Source organism: Anolis sagrei, chromosome 1, assembly GCF_037176765.1.
Source record: "Anolis sagrei isolate rAnoSag1 chromosome 1, rAnoSag1.mat, whole genome shotgun sequence".
Classification (NCBI taxonomy): Eukaryota; Metazoa; Chordata; class Lepidosauria; order Squamata; family Dactyloidae; genus Anolis; species Anolis sagrei.
The window spans coordinates 333,937,015-333,958,096 of NC_090021.1; the positions used below are offsets into that span (position 1 = coordinate 333,937,015).

The following is a 21,082-nucleotide window of genomic DNA, read 5'->3' on the forward strand; positions in this document are numbered from 1 at the left end:
TCACCTGCATCTATGGCAAGCATCCTCAGAGGTAGTGAGATCTACCTCACTACCTCTGAGGATGCTTGGCATAGATGCAGGCGAAACATCAGGAGAGAATGCCTCTAGAACATGACCATATAGCCCGAAAAAACCTACAACAACCCAGTGATAACGGCCATGAAAGCCTTCAACAATGCATTAACCAATAACATCTCCCCTTATTTCTCATCTCTGGCCACTAAAATGGGGAGAAAATAACAATGTGTATGCCAAATTGATAGATCTCTATATTCTGCAATCCCTTTAGAAGATGCTAGCATGGCATAGTGATTTGAGCTTTAGACTATGACTCTGGAGACCAAACTTCAAGTCCCCACACAACCACAGAAATCCATTGGGCAGGTCATACTCTCTCGGCCTTAAAGGAATGATAAGCCTCTTGGGAACCAATCTTCCTAGAAGAACTCCAGGACATGGTTGTGATAGGTCAGAAATGACTTGAAGGTACACCATAACAAAAAGACTTGGATGTTCTTTGATGCTTCAGAGATCTCAGTGATTCACTCCAACATACTTTCATGTATAGCTTTTACCATGCCACCCTGGCATCTCAGTATACAGGAAGGGATATAAAATGTGATATATAAATAAGGTGAGTCCCAGCTTCAGATTTAGGAGAACCCCTCTTATGAGTGCTGATGTGAACATGATGGAGACGTGGATGAAGTCTCTTCTCAATGCAAAGGACTTGCCTAGCTTAAAAGTATCCTTAGCTTAAGATGCCCAAAACCTCTGAGTTAGCATTTCTGTCATGCAACAAATACCAGCTTTGCGGATTCACAATAAGCTCTGCAGTCAATAACAGCCCTGAGTTTCTCTCAAATGACTGGTTCCCACCCTCGCCTTGAGCTACAGCATCTCTCTCATTCTGCAGATGGAAGAATTAGTAATCCACTCAGCTCCAACTTTTGCAGTGAGGGAGGAGGACAAAAATGTGCTGCATCTTATTTCCTCCAAAACAAAACTGAGAACCAACCGATTCTGTCAGCCAAACCATGATAACTAGAACTGTCATGGGTGAGTAGTTCATATAATATTTAAAGAGACATGATTCTTTAAATACCTCAAGGGCTGTCACGGAGAGAGGAAGACACAGGCTGGTTCTCCGCTGCTACAGATAATAGGACAAGGAGTTCATCTACATCAGTGGTTCCCAACCTTTTTTGACCAAGGACCACTTTGACCAGGGATCTCTCTCCAACATTAGTATCAAAAGGGTTATGAATCAGTTTTTGGTCAACTTTAGATTCGGTTTGGTCATTTGGGGTGCTGATTCAAAAAATTGCATTGGATAGACCACATCAGCTCTAGTTTCTGATACAGAACATATGCCATCCAGTAGTCACCATCTGCTCGCCCAAAGAAAACCATATTTAATAATCTAGAGCTGATGTGGTAGTAGTAGTGAGGAGGGAGGAGGAGAAGCAGCACTCAGGAGGCTTGTTGTCACACCTTTCGTGGTAGTTAGCCTCTCCATTGCCTCAACAGTATTAAAGAGGGTTTTGCGAGACTCGTTGCTCTCGTTGCCACATGGTTTTGAGGCAACAGTTTAGTAACGGTGAGGCCGGGGACCATATTTTCGATCTTGGGGACCACTTGTGGTCCACTGACCACAGGTTGGGAACCACTGACCTATACTGTAGAATTACTATAGTTTGATACCATTTTAACTACCAAGGATCAATGCAATGAAATACTGGAAGTTGTAGTTAGCTGAGACATTAGCAGTCTTTGGCAGAAAAGGCTAAAGATCTTTTAAAACGATGATACCCAAGGTTTCAGTATTTATGCACCATCCACAAATGGGCAACTGCATGGCTAGAATTTGTTGGTAGGTTCCAAGTAGAGTCCCATAAGGGATAAAAGTAGAATATCAATTAATTCTTATCTATATAAATAATAATGTAATGTTCAGTTGCGGGATTAACATAACTCAAAAACCACTGGATGAATTGACATGAAATTTGGACACTATACCCCTAACAGATCAACGAGTGGCCATCACTCATAAAACCCCACCAAAGAACAGTGGAAAGGACTTAAAAACCCAAAAAAGCTAAATGACACACAAAAAACTAAAGGATGATGCAGGAAAAAAGGGAAGGAAGGAAGGAAGGAAGGAAGGAAGGAAGGAAGGAAGGAGCAAAGAGGGAAGGAAGGAGGTAGAGAAGAAAGAAAGGAGAGAAAGAGTAGGAAAAGAAAAAAGGGGAAGGAGGGAAAGAGTTAGAGAAGGAAAGAAAAAGGAAGGAAGGAAAGGGAGTGAAGTAAGGAGGGAAAGAAGGGGAGAAAGAGGGAGGGAGGGAAGGAAAGAAGGAAAGAGAGAAGGAAGGACAGAAGTAAAAAGCAAAGGAAGAAAAGTGGTAGAGAAGGAAGAATTGAGAGAAAGAGGAAGAGAAGGAAAGAAGGAAAGTGAGAAGGATGGAAGAAAAAAGCAAAGGAAGGAAGGAAAGTGAGAAGGAAGAAAGGAAAGAGGAAGGAAAAGATAAAGGGAGGAAGGAAAGAGATAGAGAAGGAAAGAAGGAAAGGGAGCAAAGGAAGGAGAGAAAGAGGGAAAGTTGGCCACAGCAATGCATGGTGGGTGTAGCTAGTCTATACAAATAAAAACGTAATATTTGTTTGTGGGATTAACACAACTCAAAAACCACTAGACCAATTGACACCAAATCTGGACACTATACCCCCCAAAGACTGATGAGTGACCATCACTCAAAAAATCCCCCAAAGAGACAGCGGAAAGGACTTCAAACCTCAAAAATCCACAATGAGGATACTGCACATGTGTGGCCCCGTCCCCTCCTGCACGAGGGAAAGAGTGGGCTGTTACAGAAAGGTGAGGCGAGTAGGCGCAAAATTTGGCCAGTAAATGCCTAATGACCCAATGAGTGAACAACAACCATAAAATTTAAAAGAAACCACCAAAAAGAACTCACTAATCCTAAAAAAGGGAGAGGACAACACAGAGCATGCCCGCAAGAGAGCTCCTCCATCGTCCTTCTCTCTCTCCTCGGCTGTCAGGCTGGCAAAGTTCTCCTCGCTCTGGCCACTTGCTTTCCTGCTCTCATTTGCTTTCCAGGGTGACATGAGTCCCACGTGGGGTGGCGTGGGCTTCCTCTACAAACTTCCCTAAGCAACCGCACAAAGTTGTGGCAATTGTATCATATGGCAAACCCCCCCACACCACCACCATGAGCGCTCCCCCTCCCTTTGGTCTTAAAGGTGTGTCTGTCTGATATAGATTATTATTAAGCTGAAGCTGGCCATCTGTCCAGAGTGCTTTGGTTGTGCTTCTCCCTTATGACAGAAGGGGCAGGACTGGATGGCCCTTGGAGGTCTCTTCCTACCCTTGTGCCTTGATATTCTGAGATATAGGGCTGTGTGGAAGGAAGGAAATAAATAGGTCGAGAAGGAAGAAAGGAGAGAACGGAGAAAAAAGGGAAGGAAGGAAGGAAGGAGGGAGGGAGGGAGGGAGGGAGGGAGGGAGGGAGGGAGGGAGGGAAGGAGAGAAGGAAGAAAGGAAGGAAGGAAGGAAGGAGGGAGGGAGGGAGGGAGGGAAGGAGAGAAGGAAGAAAGGAAGGAAGGAAGGAAGGAGGGAGGGAGGGAGGGAGGGAGGGAGGGAGGGAGGGAGGGAGGAAGGAAGGAAGGAAGGAAGGAAGGAAGGAAGGAAGGAAGGAAGGAAGGAAGGAAGGAAGGAAAAAGAGGGAGGGAAGGTTGGCCACAGCAACGTGTGGCGGGTACAGCTAGTATACAATAAATAGATAGTTTATCCACTCAATCAATTGTTGAATGGTGAGCGAACACATTGCTAATCCACGTAATTCAATTACTCAAGTCTAGTTGGGATGAAGAACAGATTTAATTCAACCTGCAATGGTCACATTTCTGGAATTCCATGCATGGAATCATGAACTGAATACATCTGCTGCACACCAGGCCAAAAAAAAAATACACCTACATGTTTAGCAGAACTTACAGAGACAATAAGTGAATATATACAGAATAGAAACCTAAGTGAAATGAACATAATTTTGGACATGAGAATGACATGAGCTGACCTGATATAAAATGCCAGCAGCATAATAACTGTTGTGACCTCACCCGAAGGACTGTCTAGAGTTCCATGGAAAAAGCAATGTGCCACTCCTTCCATTATGATGAACCATAACTTCACAAACCATTCATTGTAACAAAGGCAGGACATTATTACTTCTAACTCATGGTGATCCTAAGTGGAAAACATTGCAAGGTTTGCTCAGCAAGATTTCTTTGAGGCGCATGCATTCCCTTGCTTCCTTTTGAAAGGGTGACTTGCCCAAGGTCACTCTGCCATACTCATGACTAAGTATAAATTCAAACCCTATAGTCCAACACACAAACTACTATGCACCATTCTGGATATGAGAGAATTCTAAAACATCTGGATTTTTTAGGTGGGGAAAATACTGTATATACTCAAGTATAATCCTAATTCTTCAGCCTTTTTTTGGGAGCCCCCAGTGGCGCAGTGGGTTAAACTCCTGTGCCACAGGAATGAAGACTGACAGGTCGCAGGTTCGAATCCGGGGAGAGGCGGATGAGCTCCCTCTATCAGCTCCAGCTCCTCATGCGGGGACATGAGAGAAGCCTCCCACAAGGATGATAAAACATCAAATCATCCGGACTTCCTCTGGGCAACGTCCTTGCAGACGTCCAATTCTCTCACAACAGGAGCGACTTGCAGCTTCTCGGGTCACTCCTGACACGACAAAAAAAAAAAGCCTTTTTTGGGGGGGGGGGCAGAAAAGTCCCCCTCGATTTATACCCGAGTCAAGGTTATTTATTATTTTACTCTGTTGTTGTTGTTGTTGTTACTACTACTACTACTACTAGCTGTCCCCTGCCATGCATTGCTGTGGCTCAGTCTGTGTATATGTGTTTTGTGTGTGTATATATGTGTACATGTGTGTGTATATATGTTTGTGTATATGTGTATTTATGTGGTTATGCGCATGCATTATAATAGGGGTTTTTTTTGCTTTTTAAGCCTCTTCCACTGTGTATGTGTGTTTGCGTATATATGTGATTTTGCGCATGCGTTGTAATGTATTGTATATTATATATATATATATATATATATATATATATATATATATGGCTTTTTAAGTCCCTTCCGCTGTGTTTTTCAATGTTTTTATGAGTGATGGTCACTCGTTGGCCTAATAGATGTCTTGTGTCTAAATTTGATGTCAATTCATCCAGTAGTTTTTGTGTTATGCTAATCCCACAAATAAACATATAGTATCTGTAAACTCTTCTCCAACATCACATAGAAACATAGAATCATAGAGTTGGAAGAGACCTCATGGGCCATCCAGTCCAACCCCCTTCCAAGAAGCAGCAATACTGCATTCAAAGCACCCCTGGCAGATGGCCATCCAGCCTCTGTTTAAAAGCTTCCAAAGAAGGAGCCTCCACCACACTCCGGGGCAGAGAGTTCCACTGCTGAACGGCTCTCAGAGGAGATTATTATTATTACATGTATTATTTTACTGTATTATTATTACATTTTTTTATTTTACTCTATTACTACTCTTATTACATTTCTATTATTTTACTCTCTTTATTATTATTGGAAGGATACGCAAGCACATTTCTATTGAAGGAGGTCAGAATAATCGTTTAATCTGAGTTGGGCAGTCTTATCTTAAATTACAGTTTTATGTAAATATTCAAAAACATTTAACCTACCGATGCCTCAATTAATGTAATTATATTGGTATCTATTTTTATTTTGAAATTTACCAGTAGCTGCTGTAATTCCCATCCTCAGCTTATACTCGAGTCAATCCATTTTCCCTGTTTTTTTGTGGCAAAATTAGGTGCCTCAGCTTATATTCGAGTTGGCTTATACTCAAATATATACGGTAACTCTTTTTGAAATGGTAAAAGGAATATTTTAGGATTTGCTTAGCCTCAAAGCAAGGCTATGGCAAAGCTCACTGGACTAAATCTCGCCAAGAAAACCTTGAATGGGAAGGTTTTCTTTGCCACTGGTCATGATGGCTGGGGTTGATATCAGGTGGAGCCCAAAATATCTGGAAGGCTTGTCCTAAAATTGTGAACCTGCAACGATCAAGTACTACCAGTTGAAATTAGGTATGATACACTGAAGGTTCAGGCACAGCAGTAAAAAGGCATCACATATGAAAGCATTAAATAAATAGCACTTGCCAAGGGGATGCTAGGATGTTTTGATGTTTTACCATCCTTGTGGGAGGCTTCTCTCATGTCCCTGCATTGGAAGCTGGAGCTGACAGAGGGAGCTCCAACCTGTCAGTCTTCAGTCCTGCTGGCACAAGGGCTTAACCCATTGTGCCAGTGAGGGCTCTTACCAAAACCTATTGAATTTTAGGGTATCGGTCCCTGATGAAGATGTTGATTTTGTAATTTATAAATGAAGACTATACATTATTTCAGAAAAGAGAAATACCTTGTTAGTTTAACCAAAATGAATAGGGTGCGGCCCAGTATCTATGGAAGATATGTTACTAGACCCATAGATAACAGCAAACCCTATAATTTCACTATATTTGGGTTGGTAGTGCAGCAGTTTAAACCACTGAGCTGCTGAACTTTCTGACTGAAAGGTTAGAGGTTCGAATCTGGGGAGTGGGGTGAGCTCCCGCTGTTAGGCCCAGCTTCTGCCAACCTAGCAGTTCAAAAACGTGTGTGAGTAGATCAATTAATACAGGAAGGTAACAGTGCTCCATGCAGCCATGCTGGCCACATGACCTTGGAGGTGTCTATGGACAACACCGGCTCTTAGAAATGGAGATGAGCACCAACCCCCCAGAGTCAGACACAACTAGACTATGGTTGGGTTGAATGGCAACCATAGAATTGTACTGGAGAACCTAGACAGGCTGCCATTTTTTGGAACATGGGTAAGCGAAAACATGGATGTGGTATCCATGGATAAGGAGGCATAGTAAACTTTTATTTGGCAGGTACAGCACAAGTGGCTAATAACCACTTCATGATCAACAATTCATGAATTTGCCATTCTGGAAACTTGGCAACACAATTGATAATATACCTGAAGGAATATTCCTATTCTGCCCAACGCATTCCCTCCAGGACACCTCCCCAAAACCTGTATCACCAGTGGTAGCAAGAATGCAGGCACCTTCCTTGATCAGCATGAGAAAGAACACACAGTCCTAATAACTTTTGATGACGTTGGTTCTGGGAAATGCCATGCAACCGGGTAGCTTTCACCCAGCTTAAGGGGCCAGCGATTTTCGAGAAGCCGCTGGGCAGTTCCCCTAGAGAAGAGAAGCCAAGGGCATCCCTGTTACTGTTAATCTGACTTAACCACCCCTTCATTAAAAATAATTATTGCAGTTGCATGCTACGTCTATGCGAGAAAACTAGAATGCCGACATCAGGCTTATATTTTCATAATAGGCCGGCTAATTAAGCTATGATTTTGGAGAATGAATAGTTTGGGAGACGGAACGGGGAGGTGCCAACAGGAGACAAAGGAGAAAGGCTTGCTAGCCATCCCTATTATTTTCTCCACTTGAAGAACGGAGGGACAGCTGCTGCTGGTAACAGGGAAAGCTGTTCTGCGGAAGAGTGGCAATTTGGGGAGAAAAGGAAAATCCAGAGCGGGGAGCGTACCAAAGAGAGGCTGTCACCGGCAACAGAAAATTAATGCCCTTCTACGCGTGTGCAATGTTGAATGGCACTGGTTTACAAACACAGATCGTTGAGTTATAATGATGTCCTTCAACAGCAAAGGTGAATGAAATGTTGATGATATGTGCCTTCACGTCATCTCAGACTCACAAGGTTTTGCATCCCTCCAAATGAAGGGTTAGAAGGCATGATCATCAAGTTTGCAGACGACACCAAATTGGGAGGGAGAGCCAATACTCCAGAAGACAGGAGAAAATTTCAAAGTGATCTTATCAGATTAGAGAGATGATTGGCCAAAACTAACAAAATGAAGTTCAACAGTGACATATGCAAGATACTCCACTTAGGGAGAAAAAAATGAAATGCCAAGATACAGAATGGGGGACAATGCCTGGCTTGAGAGCAGTACGTGTGAAAAAGATCTTGGAGTCCTCGTGGACAGGAAGGTGAACATGAGCCAGCAATGTGATGCGGTGGCAAAAAAAGCCAATGGGATTTTAGCCTGCATCAATAGGAGTCTAGTGTCTAGATCCAGGGAAGTCATACTACCCCTCTATTCTGCCTTGGTCAGACCACACCTGGAATCTCACTGTGTCCAATTCTGGGCACCGCAACCAAAAAGAGATGTTGACAAACTAGAATGTGTCCAGAGGAGAGCGACTAAAATGATCAAAAGATCTGGAGAACAAGCCCTATGAGGAGTGGCTTAAAGAACCGGGCATGTCTAGCCTGAAGAAGAGAAGGCTGAGAGGAGACATGATAGCCATGTATAAATACGTGAGAGGAAGTCATAGGGAGGAGGGAGTAAGCTTATTTTCTGCTGCCCTGGAGACTAGGATGTGGAACAATGGCTTCAAACTACAAGAAAGGAGATTCCACTGAACATTAGGAAGAACTTCCTAACTGTTAGGGCTGTTCAGTAGTGGAACTCTCTGCCCCGGAGTATAGTGGGGGCTCCTTCTTTGGAATCTTTTAAACAGAGGCTGGTTGGCCATCTGTCGGGGGTGCTTTGAATGCAATTTTCCTGCTTCTTGGCAGGGGGTTGGACTGGATGGCCCATGAGGTCTCTTCCAACTCTATGATTCTATAAATGTTGCTGAACTGCTATTCTGAATAGCCTTTGGTAAGGGATAATGAGAATTACAGTCTAATAACATCTAGAAGGCCACCAACTGAGCAGCCTGGTCATCAGAAAAGGGCATCTGTATTAATTCTACACTGATGGTATGCCTGTAAATCCATGGCAGTTTCTCCTTGGCTCTACTACCTCCCTCCCAACTCATCCTTGTAGCCATCTCTTCCAGGTTTGCTTATGGATGCCACACCTTCTTCCAGCAGGCATCAACTACTTTGTTTCAGACCAACAAGCAGCCTAATCCATTCCAGTTTGGCTGGCCTTACTAATCCCTCCAGACTGGCATGGCAAAATTGTTCTATCTCTCCAGGTTCCAGCTGGTGAACCAACAGAAGTATAAGAGGGAGCCTGACATCAAGGTCAAGCTCCCTCTGCCCCTGGTCCTAGCTTGGATGCCCTTTTGATCAAGGCCACTCATATGGGGAGAAATGCCTTTGTATTTAATTTAGAAAGTCTTCAAATTATCAACTTTAAGTCACTGAAGGAGAAGTTACCAAAAATGAGGTCCTGGAACACAGGTAAGTGGTTGCCGGATTAAAATCCCAGAAAAATCTAGGCTAGGATTTTTTTTATAGTTCTAAAGAGCAAGTAAAAACAAATGCTGGACCACTCCCACAACCACCATGTCAGACCTACACAGAGAAGCCATTGAAATACACAAGCATGTGGACAATTTCAACAGAAAGGAGGAAACCATGAAAATGAACAAAATCTGGCTACCAGTATTTAAAAAATCTAAAATTACAACAGCACAACAACAGAGAGGAAACAAACAAGGACAAGGTTTGCTCTAGGCACTGTCAAGCCATCAAATGCTAATCAAGGTGGTCAGTTAAAACATTCACACCTAGCTCCAGCAGACAAGAGTCCTTTGTCTCACCTTGGTCATTCCACAGATATATAAACCCTTTTTCCTACTTCCAACAGACCTCACTACCTCTGAGGATGCTTGCCATAGATGCAGGCGAAATGTCAGGAGAGAATGCCTCTAGAACATGGCCATATAGCTCGAAAAAACCTACAACAACCCAGTGATTCCGGCCATGAAAGCCTTCAACAATAAAATGAGAAGCCACCTGCAAAGATGAGGAAGTCATCCCAGGCCTCTCTTTGTCTTGCCAAAATACCTGGCTCTTCCTTTTGCTGGAGAGGCTTGTCTCCTGGCTCTTTCAACATCTCCCTTGGTTGACAGCTCTCTTGGGTATCACCCAAGTCTAGAAGCCAAGAAAGGCCTCAGGCAGGCAGTTGCACAAGTCTTGGATCATAGGTCTTCATTCCCTGGCAACACAAGTCCAAAAGAGACACCTGAATATCTTCTGCTATGTCGCAACCTCTCCTTCAGAGGAGATTGGTGATCTTTTATTGACCTCTTATTTCTCCTCGCTGCATTCCCACCTGGGACTAAGGAGCTGGGGACAAGCAAGATGGTACCACTGTGAAGTCATAACTCTTCTACTTTGATTAAAAATTCTTTCTGATACAGAAATGAATATCACTGTGTGAACATCACCAAGTCCCAAAACACCATGACCACTCTTCTAAACCAAAAGTCAGCTTTGCAACACACAATTATATCTTTACACAACGATTTAAGGTAGCTCCTAGTCTTCCCTGCTTGGTCATAAAAATCCACTAGTTAGCTTTGGGCAAGTCCCACGCCTCAGTCCCAGAAGGACCCATGACAGAGTCACCATCAAAGGAAAATAATTTGAAGGTACACAGCCCAAAACTAGTCTCTCCAAGAAGCCATGACCTCTGATTGGAACTGCATCTGCAGCCAGGGACATCTTGCAGCAATGCCTTGGGAAACCAGAAGGGAAAACACAATGCTTTGGTGAGATTTTTTCCTCCCCAAGCAAGAAGCAGGGTGTGGAGAAGACTCATTCAGTAATTTGACCAGAAGGGATCAGATAAGATTGTCAAGTGATTATCAACTGTAAAGACATATCATTAAATGCCAACGTCAGAACCATCCTGATTTCTATGCATGGTTGTGGAAGTTGGGCAGTTAAGAAAGCCAAGAGAAAGAAAACCAACTCTATAAAAGTGTGTTGGTGGAGAGGAGTTCTACAAAAACCATGATCTGCTAAAAAGACAAGTGAATGCGTCTTGGGCAAATTGGGCTTGGACTCTCACTAGATGATGCTGTTGGGCCAAGATGTGAAGCAGGCCCCTGAAGGCCAAATTCAATTCCCAGCATGTCTTTGAACTCAACAGGTGGCAGGGCAAATCGCCAATTCCGAGCTCTGCTCCCCATATAAAGGCAGAGGGGCATCTTTAGCTAATCCACAGAGATCATGAACATGAAAGAGATAAGGATTGTAAACACATGTTGTTCCCCTCAATGTGAAGATAAGAATATTACGGAACGTGAGCCAACGTCTTGTCCAGGTGATATATCTATGCCTCTATGCCAGATGAAGGAGGGTCTTGCATGTTGTATCCACATGCTGAACCAAGAAGACAACACAGAGATGGAGAGAAGATCCAAGCAGAGGGCCATAGCAATGAAAGCACCATGCTCACATGTTTCCTCACTGAATAGTTTCCAGATTGGATCCAGGACGTAGTACAAATCCTTAGCAGCTCTTAGGACAGGACGAGGTACTGTAAAGTTCAGTCAAGCAAGACAAAGATACTTCTCCTTCCTCACCTTCCAAATTCCAGTTATTAGTGAATGCCATCACCTCCCAAATATGCTACTGCCTAGCTGGTAGGAAGGGGATGGAAGGGACATAGGGACACTTCTGGGGAGACAACAGCCATGTTGGGTGGGGATAGTTAGAGCTGAAAACTGAAATTTGGAAAGTGAGGGAGGACATGTATATTTATCTTCTTTGGTGGATCATAATCGCACGTTGTTCCCAGTCTGGAACTCAAGGTAGTTTTCAATAGTTCACAAAATACAGAAGTTGAAAATATATTAAACTATCAAAAGTTAAAAATTAAAGATAACCCATCTTTTTAAAAACCAGCACAATCAAAATAAAATCTAGCACATTGCCTAGACAGGGCTGTTGTATGCCTTCGTGTCATTTCCAGCTTACGGCAACCCTAAGGTAATCTATCACAGGAGTTTCTGAGACTGAGAAGATATGGCTCACCCAAGGTCACCCAATGTACTTCCATGGCCAAGTGGGGAAATGATCCAAGGTGTCCAGAGTCCTACTCCAACACTCAAACCACTACAAGCTATGTTATAATCAGTCCTCAAAAGCCTGTTGAAAAGGAAACATCTTCACCTGTATGTGGAAAGAGAATAGGGAAGGTCTGACCTCTCTGGGAATAGATTTCCAAAGTTTTGGAAAACTACTGAGAAGGTCCCATCTCTCACGTTCCCACTAGATGTACCTGAGAAGACAGTGGGATGAGAGAAGGGCCTCCCAAGCAGATTTCAAAACGTGTTCCATCCTGTTCCAAGACAAAGTAAGGATCCAAATTACAGGAGCCCTTTCCTAGAACTAATCTGGGAGACCTATTGTAGGATCAAGAGCACCATCTTAAAGAGTCCCAATGTCCAGATTAATCTCAATGCCTCTATTAAGTGCCTCCTCAAAGCAACATCCCAGGCATGGGCAAACTTCGGCTCTCCAGCTGTTTTGGACTTCCATTCCCATAAATTCCAACCAGTTTACTGGCTGTTAAGAATTGTGGAAGTCCAAAACACCTGGAGGGCTGAAGTTTGCCCGTGTCTGCTCTATCCCAAGAAAAAATGAGAAAAGGGAAGCAGTAAGCTGGTGGAGAGCCATAGGGTCCCATCCAGAGAGCCCCTATTTCAGGAAATGCAGGTACAGTCCAGTCAGGTGGGCAAAACTCTGGTCCTTGGACTCCCAAGGCAGAGGCTAACATATCCTTTGCAGTGGCATTGAAAAAATAGATTTCAAGGTATGTTTGCCTCTGTTTAAATCTCCAGATTTCTGGTATCGCATTACAGATCAATCCAATGTCTGGTGTAAGCAGCGCACTTCATTCCTGCACATTGTTGATACGACATGACAAAGTGATGACCAAACACTGGACACATCCACACCAACCACTTGATGTGGGGTGAATCCAGCATAGGCAGAAGGATTTTCACAGTGCTGATGATTATGTTTAAAGTCCTGGAACCGAGGGCTGGATAGTGCTCACGTGCACCCTAGAAGTTGGCCTTGAACCAGTTCCAGTATCAGCTGCAGAATGTGCATATGCACATCAATGCAGCACTTTGGGTACCCCATAGGAATTTATGGAGCCCCTGGTCACGCAGTGAGTTAAACCACTGAGCTGCTGAACTTGACCAACAGGTCACAGGTTTGAGTCCGGGGAGCAGCATGAGCTCCTGCTGTTAACCCAAGCTTTTGCCAACCTAGCAGTTCGAAAACATGCAAATGTGAGTAGATCAATAGGTACCGCTCCAGCGGGAAGGTACCAGCGCTCCATGCAGTCATGACCGTGGAGGTGTCTACGGACAATGCCAGCTCTTCGGCTTAGAAATGGAGATGAGCACCAACCCCCAGAGTCGGACAGTGTTCTCTGGTTGTAGGTGTACTACAACTTCCAAACTCAAGGTTAATGCCCACCAAACCTTTCCAATATTTTCTGTTGGTCATGGGAGTTCTGTGTGCCAAGTTCGGTTCAATTCCATCATTGGTGGAGTTCAGAATGCTCTTTGATTGTAGTTGAACTATAAATCCCAGCAACTACAACTCCCAAATGACAAAATGACTCAATGTCAGGAGAAAACCTTTACCTATAGGAATTTGCATTCTGCAGAATTGATTTTACCATGTTTATAGTAGACTAAACATGTTTATAGTAGACTAAACAAATCAGTAAGGATTTGATTTTGGACTGTCCCCCAATTCTGCTTATCCAGTCTTAAAATGCACGGCAACACAAACCGGATAATCACCACGTTGTCAAGCAATCTCCAACACGCATTAAATGGTCAGTGTAGACGTTACCACTGACTGTTTGGCCTCCAACACTGTTACACGGATGGCAACCTCCGTTTCCCAAGTCAGCTCTGCCAGCTTCTTTTGATAGTCTCAGCCTCCGCCCAAGGCTTCCCAACGCTGCTCCACACACACACATACACGCACACACACTGGAGACCTTGTGCAAGAAGAACAAAGCTATGCAAAAAATAAAAGGGAGGAAAACCTCCCTCGCAACAAGTGCCGATGAACAACTGTGTCAGTGGAGGAGTGGAGTCAGCAAGAAAAGCGAGGAAAAGAGAAGGAAACACCCTGGGGAATGAATGCATCTGATGCCTGCCTACGCATCCGCACAGGAGATCGGGCTTTAAAAAGGAATAGGTATACGCAGAACGGAGAACCCACCCACAAGCGCTAGCAAGAAAAACCTGCCAGCCATCCCTCCTTTTCACAATATTCCTTGCACCACCCGGCACCCAGCTGAGCCACCCTTCTTTCCCACTTCCTTTCCATGCTTATCCAATTCTATCCTCCCAAATGCCCATCTCTCTCCCCGCAAATCAAGGACCCTCCTTTCATGGGGAAAGGAAAGGAACAGAAAGAAGCCTTCAAGGTTACTCAGCCCCCTCCCCATATATATACATATATATTTGCAATATCTGCAGAAGGTACACAAAGTCCCCTTTTTGCAAAGACATACCAATCTCACCTTTTTTCAAAAGGCAGGAAAATAAATAAGAGACCAGTCACACCCATGTGCAATTACTGGGCACGGCTGGTACCCGGCAGCCCCCTCCTCAAAATCCAGACCCATGAAGGCGGTGATTTGAAGAGCATGGGTAACCATAGCAACCACATTTCCAGGGCCCCCTTCCCCTTTCTCTCTCTCTCCTGTTGCAGAGTCTCCTTCAAACCTCCTCAACTGGGGTGATATTCCTCATTTTTTATTATTATTACTGCTGCACAGAGACAGTAGGGCGCACAGGGGGGAAATAATGCAAACGAGCGTATTACAGAAAGAGATTGCCTGCCGTATTGGTTGTAAGGGGGGCTGACATGTCACACAAGCCATTGTACCCCTGATTTATCCCCGCAGCAAGAAAAGGAGGAGGACCACCCAGAGATATATTAAACGAGCATCCTATTGTAAGGCACACAACGGGAAGCAAGACCCTAAAAAAGAATTGGGTGGGTGGATAGGGAAGAACAGGAGGAAGATGGAGGCTGGGTTGCGGAGAAAAGCAGCACCACTTTGGGGTCCTTCCATAGGCGGACCCCTCCCACAATTAGCCTGGTGAAAAGTAGTATAAATATCAGATTATTTGGAAGGGCACAGATAAAGATATTGCACAGTTGTCAAATGTGGAACATAATATATTATTAGGTTCTTGTGGGTTTTTTCGGGCTATATGGCCATGTTCTAGAGGCATTTTCTCCTGACGTTTCGCCTGCATCTATGGCAAGCATCCTCAGAGGTAGTGAGGTCTGTTGGAATTAGGAAAATGGGTTTATATATCTGTGGAATGACTGGGGTGGGGCAAAGAGCTCTTGTCTGCTGGAGCTGGGTGTGAATGTGTCAACTGACCACCTTCATTAGCATTTGAAGGCCTGGCTGAGCCTGGGGGAATCTTTTGTTGAGAGGTGTTAAGATGTGCCTGGTTGTTTCCTTTCTTCCTTCGACAATACATAAGTTTACTTTACTCACTTTACTTTACTTATATACCGCTGTTCTCAGCCCGAGGGCGACTCACAGCGGTTCACAACAAGAATAGCAAAAAAATTCATAATATATTATATTTTTCAGGGGTGGGGGTGGGATAAGATCCCATACTATGAACATAGAGGGTTGGGATAAGCTTCAGAGTATGCTTTCTCATATTATGAGCATAGAGGGTTCAGATAAGATTGTGAGTGTTTTCCCATACTATAAACATACAGCAGCATTTCTCAACCTGGGGGTCAGGTCCCCTGGGGAGCTCGTGAGGGGTTGCCAAAGGGGTAGCTAATGACTATCAAAAAACAGAGTATTTTCTGTTGGTCATGGAGGTTCTCTGTAGGACGTTTGGCCTAATTCTATCCTTGGTGGGGTTCAAAATGCTCTTTGATTGTAGGTGAACTATAAATTCCAGAAAATCCAACTCCCATATGTCAAGGTCTATTTTTCCCAAACGCCGCCTGTGTTCACATTTGGGCATATTAAGTATTCGTGCCAAGTTTAGTCCAGATCATTGTTTGAGTCCACAGTGCTCTTTGGATGTAGGTGAACTACAACTCCAAAACTCAAGGACAATGCCCACCAAGCCCTTCCAATATTTTCTCTTGGTCATGGGAGTTGTGTGTGCCAAGACTGATTCAATTCAATCATTGGTGGAGTCTAGAATGCTCTTTGATTGTAGGTAAACTATAAATCCCAGCAACTACAACTCCCAAATGACAAAATCAATTGTCCCCCAAGCCCACCAGTATTCAAATTTGGGTGTATCAGGTATTGGTGCCAAATTTGGTCCAGTGAATACCTGATATACATCCTGCATATCAGATATTCGGATATTGGTGCCAAATTTGGTCCAGTGAATGAAAATACATCCTGCATATCAGATATTTACATGACGATCCTTAACAGTAGCAAAATTACAGGTATGAAGTAGCAACGAAAATGATTTTATGGTTGGGGGGTCACCACAACATAAGGGGTCATGGCATTAGGAAGGTTGGAAACCACTGACATAGAGGGTTGGGATAAGATAGAGAGTATGCTTTCCTATACTATGGACAGGAAACCAACCTTGACTTGAATAGTGTTCGGGAGATGATATTACCTGGCAACTTTGTGTCATGCGAAGACAAAAAATATCCCTATAGTTTTCATGGATTTGAATAGGAAAGGGAGTGGGTTAGGGCTGGCATTTGGTTTGGGTTCAGGTATTAAAGAGGGTCTATTACTGGTCACACACACACAAATTCCTTTGAAGATGAAGACTCAGGGCTCATCCGCACAGCAATATAGTCCATGCATCTGGTCCAGGCCTGGGCCAACTTGGGCCCTCCCTCCAGGTGTTTTGGACTTCAACTCCCACAATTCCTAACAGCCTACCGGCTGTTAGGAATTGTGGGAGCTGAAGTCCAAAACACCTGGAGGGAGGGCCCAAGTTGGCCCAGGCTTGTTCTAAGGCCAACCTATCAATGTGTGTTCTTGGCAGGATGGATTCAGAAGGTTGCTTTAATGTAGTGGTTCCCAACCTTTGGTTCTCTTGGTGTTTTGGACTTCAGTTCCCACAATTCCTACCAGCTGGGAGTTGAAATCCAAAACACCTGGCAGACCAAAGGTTGGGAACCACTGTCTTAATGCCTTTCCCTTCCTCTGAGGCTGAGAGAGTGTGACTTGCCCCAAGCTGATCCAGGGTATTCCCATAGCTAAGCAAGGATTCAAATGCTGGTCCGCAGAATCAAGCCACTGCACCACATTAAGAAGGCTTTATTTATTGGTAATCTATTCTGTAGATCTCCCACGACACAATTCCATTTCCCCTTTGATCTATGGCAGTGGGTTAAACCACTGAGCTGCTGAACTTGCTGACTGAAATGTTGCAGGTTCAAATCTGGGGAGCGAGGTGAGCTCCCACTATTAGTCCCAGCTTCTGCCAAGCTAGCAGTACGAAAACATGCAAATGTAAGTAGATCAATATGTACCGCTCCGGTGGGAAGGTAAGGACACTCCATGCGGTCATGCTGACCACATGACTGCAATTCCACTTCCCCTTTGATCTATGGAGTGCCCTGGGAGTGCAGTGGGTTAAATTGCTGAGCTGCTGAACTTGCTGACCAAAAGGTCACAGGTTCAATTCCTTGGAGTGGCATGAGCTCCCACTGTTAGCCCCAGCTTCTGCTAACCTAACAGTTCAAAAACATGCAAACGTGTGTAGATCAATAGGTACTTCTCGGGCAAGAAGGTAACGGTACTCCATGCTGTCAGGAAGGTAACGGCACTCCATGCAGTCATGCTGGCCACATGACCTTGGAGGTGTCCATGGACAACGCCGGCTCTTCGGCTTAGAAATGGAGATGCGCACCAACACCCAGAATTGGACATAACTAGACTGAATGTCAGGGAAAAACTTTTATCTTTTATCTATCTCCCTATCAATGCACCTAATTCTCTTCTCCTGCTGCTGGTGGCGCAGCGGGTTAAACTGCTGAGCTGCTGAAATTGCTGACCAAAAGGTTGGGAAACCTTTACCTTTACCTTTGATCTATCTCCCTATCAATGCACCTAATTCCCTCCTCCTGCTGCTGGTGATGCAGCAGGTTAAACTGCTTAGCTACTGAAATTGCTGGCCAAAAGGTTGGCAGTTCGAATCTCAGGAGCAGGGTGAGATTCCACTGTTAGGCCCAGCTTCTGCCAACCTAGCAGTTCAAAAACATGCAAATGCGAGATCAATAGGTACTGCTTCTGTGGGAAGGTAACAGCGCTCCATGCTGTCATGCCGGCCACATGACCTTGGAGGTGTCTATGGACAACACCGGCTCATCGCCTTAGAAATGGAGATGATCACCAACCCCGAGAGTCAGACACGACTGGCCTTGATGTCAGGGGAAAACATCTACCTTTGATCTATCTCCCTATTGATGCACTTAATTCCCTTCAGTCGGCAATATCAATAATCTGTTAACAAAATGTGCTCCAGGGAATGAAAACTATCCAAAAATGAAGCAGGAACTCCCCTATGTGTGTGTAGTCTTGATCTATATCCTATGATCCATGCCTGCTTCTAGTCCAAACTGTGTTGCTTCTTCCCCTACAAGAAGACCTACAAGTCACTCTAAACACCTTCGCAGAAGCATACGAGAAGCTCGGCCTGTCATTGAACATCGAGAAAACCAAAGTGCTCTTCCAGCAGTCACCAGCCAATCCCTCTCCAATACCAGAAATACAGCTTAATTGTGTAACATTAGAAAATGTTGATCATTTCCAGTCCCTTGGCGGCCACCTCTCCACAAAAGTCAACACTGAGACCGAAATACAACACTGCCTGAGCTCTGCGAGTGCAGCTTTTTTCCAAATGAAGCAGAGAGTGTTTGAGGACCGGGACATCCGTAGGGATACCAAGGTGCTTGTTTATGAAGCTATTGTCCTCCCAACCCTGCTATATGCCTGCGAGATGTGGACTGTCTACAGAAGTCACATGCAACTCCTGGAACGATTCCATCAGCGCTGCCTCCAGAAAATCCTGCAAATCTCTTGGGAAGACAGGCGGACAAATGGTCCTCTGTCATCAACCCTGCTGGACTGGCCATGTTGTCCAGATGCCCGACCACCGTCTCCCAAAGCAGTTGCTCTACTCCGAACTCAAGAACGGAAAACGAAATGTTTGTGGACAGGAAGAGAGATTTAAAAATGGGCTCAAAGCCAACCTTAAAAACTCTGGCATAGACACTGAGAACTGGGAAGCCCTGGCTCTTGAGCGCTCCAGCTAGAAGTCAGCTGTGACCAGCAGTGCTGTGGAGTTTGAAGAGGCAGAGAGAGAAACGTGCCATGAGGAAGGCGCGTCAAGATGGCCTCACAACCAACCTTAAAACTCTGGCATAGACACTGAGAACTGGGAAGCCCTGGCCCTTGAGCGCTCGAGCTAGAAGTCAGCTGTGACCATCAGTGCTGTGGAGTTTGAAGAGGCAGGAATGGAGGGTGAAAGAGAGAAACGTGCCAAGAGGAAGGCGCGTCAAGATGGGCTCAAAGCCAACCTTAAAACTCTGGCATAGACACCGAGAACTGGGGAGCCCTGGCCCTTGAGCGCTCGAGGTAGAAGTCAGCTGTGACCATCAGTGCTGTGGAGTTCAAAGAGGCAGGAATGGAGGGTGGAAGAGAGAAACGTGCCAAGAGGAAGGCGCGTCGCGCCTTCCTCTTGGCACGTTTCTCTCTTTCGCCCGCCATTCCTGCCTCTTCCAATTCTACAGCACTGATGGTCACAGCTGACCTCCAGCTGGAGCGCTAGTCTTTCCTGGAACCCGGGGTTGGCATGACGCGCCTTCCTCTTGGCACGTTTCTCTCTTTCGCCCTCCATTCCTGCCTCTTCCAATTCTACAGCACTGATGGTCACAGCTGACCTCCAGCTGGAGCGCTAGTCTTTCCTGGAAACAGATACCCTCACTGCGGAAGGCAGATGATGCAGATCGAGCCCATCCACACTTTAGACGCAATGGACATCCACCTCCACTGGAGAAGGGAAGAAGAGCTGCTTCCCAAATCTGCTGCCCAAAACCAAGGGTTCTTCCTCAAGAGCATCAACCAGGAAGCCCCTTCTTTGCAGGGGAAGCAGCTGGAGAGGTGCCTCAACGCCCCCAACCCAACCCAGCCCTTCTGCCCCTTCCTTCCTTCCTCCCTCTCCCTCCGGCATCCGGGATGAATGGGAGGGAGAGAAGGAGGGAGAGAAGGAGAGAGGGAGGCGCCCACCCTCCCTCCCTCCCTTCTCTGCTCGGCTTACCTGGTGCCGCAGCCCCTGCCCAGGCGCATCCTTCTTCTCCTCCTTCTCCTCCTCCTTCTCCTCCTCGCCGGAGCCCCGCAGGGACGCCAAGGGAGCCAGCTCACTCGCCCTCCCTCCCCGCCTCCCGCGGACCCAGCTGCGCCTCCTCCTCCTGCCTCTCCTCTCTCCGGCTTCTCTCCCTCTGTGGCTTCTCTCTCCTTCTCCTCTTCCTCCGGCCAAGCCGCCGCCGAGCCTTACAAGCCCGCGGGTGACATCATCCCCTCCCGCCCTGATTGGACGCCCCGGCCAAGCAAGCCACGCCCCCTCTCTCCGCCGCGCTCCTCGCCGGGAAATGGAGTCCTCGATCGGTTTCCCGCAGGGAGTCGGCTCTGATGAAAAGACTACGTTTCCCGGCAAGCCGCGCGTGGTCCAGCTTCCCCCGCCCTTCTCCTGCTTGGCCAGATGCAGCTTGCTGGTTTCCTGGATGCCGGTTGCTGCACAAGGCATAATCTGCAAGATATATATATATATATGTGTGTGTAGTGTATAGTACGTGCGAATATCTGCACACACAAATATAGACACACATAATGTACACACATATATGCACACACGTATATTCACATACATATATACACGCACGCACATATACACACAACAAACATGCACACATATATATACATATAAAACACTAAAACTCATACATTGACAAATATATACACAGACATATATACATGCACACACATAGACACACATACATAAACATATACACCTAACTATATATATATGCATACATACACACACATGCACATAGCATGCACACACACATATACACATACAATACATACATA

General features: G+C 45.3%; 1 protein-coding gene across 2 annotated transcripts in view; it reads right to left on the bottom strand.

The window, feature by feature from the left end:
• DAAM1 (dishevelled associated activator of morphogenesis 1) overlaps positions 1-20,512 on the bottom strand; it is a 287,972-nt gene extending 267,460 nt beyond the window's left edge. The window contains exon 1 of one of the 2 annotated variants that reach the window (XM_067463067.1): positions 20,253-20,512. The gene's annotated coding sequence lies outside the window, so the exon portion shown is untranslated. The remainder of the gene's footprint in view (positions 1-20,252) is intronic. The other variant, XM_067463068.1, reaches the window with a different exon arrangement.
• Positions 20,513-21,082: the final 570 nt, after the last annotated feature.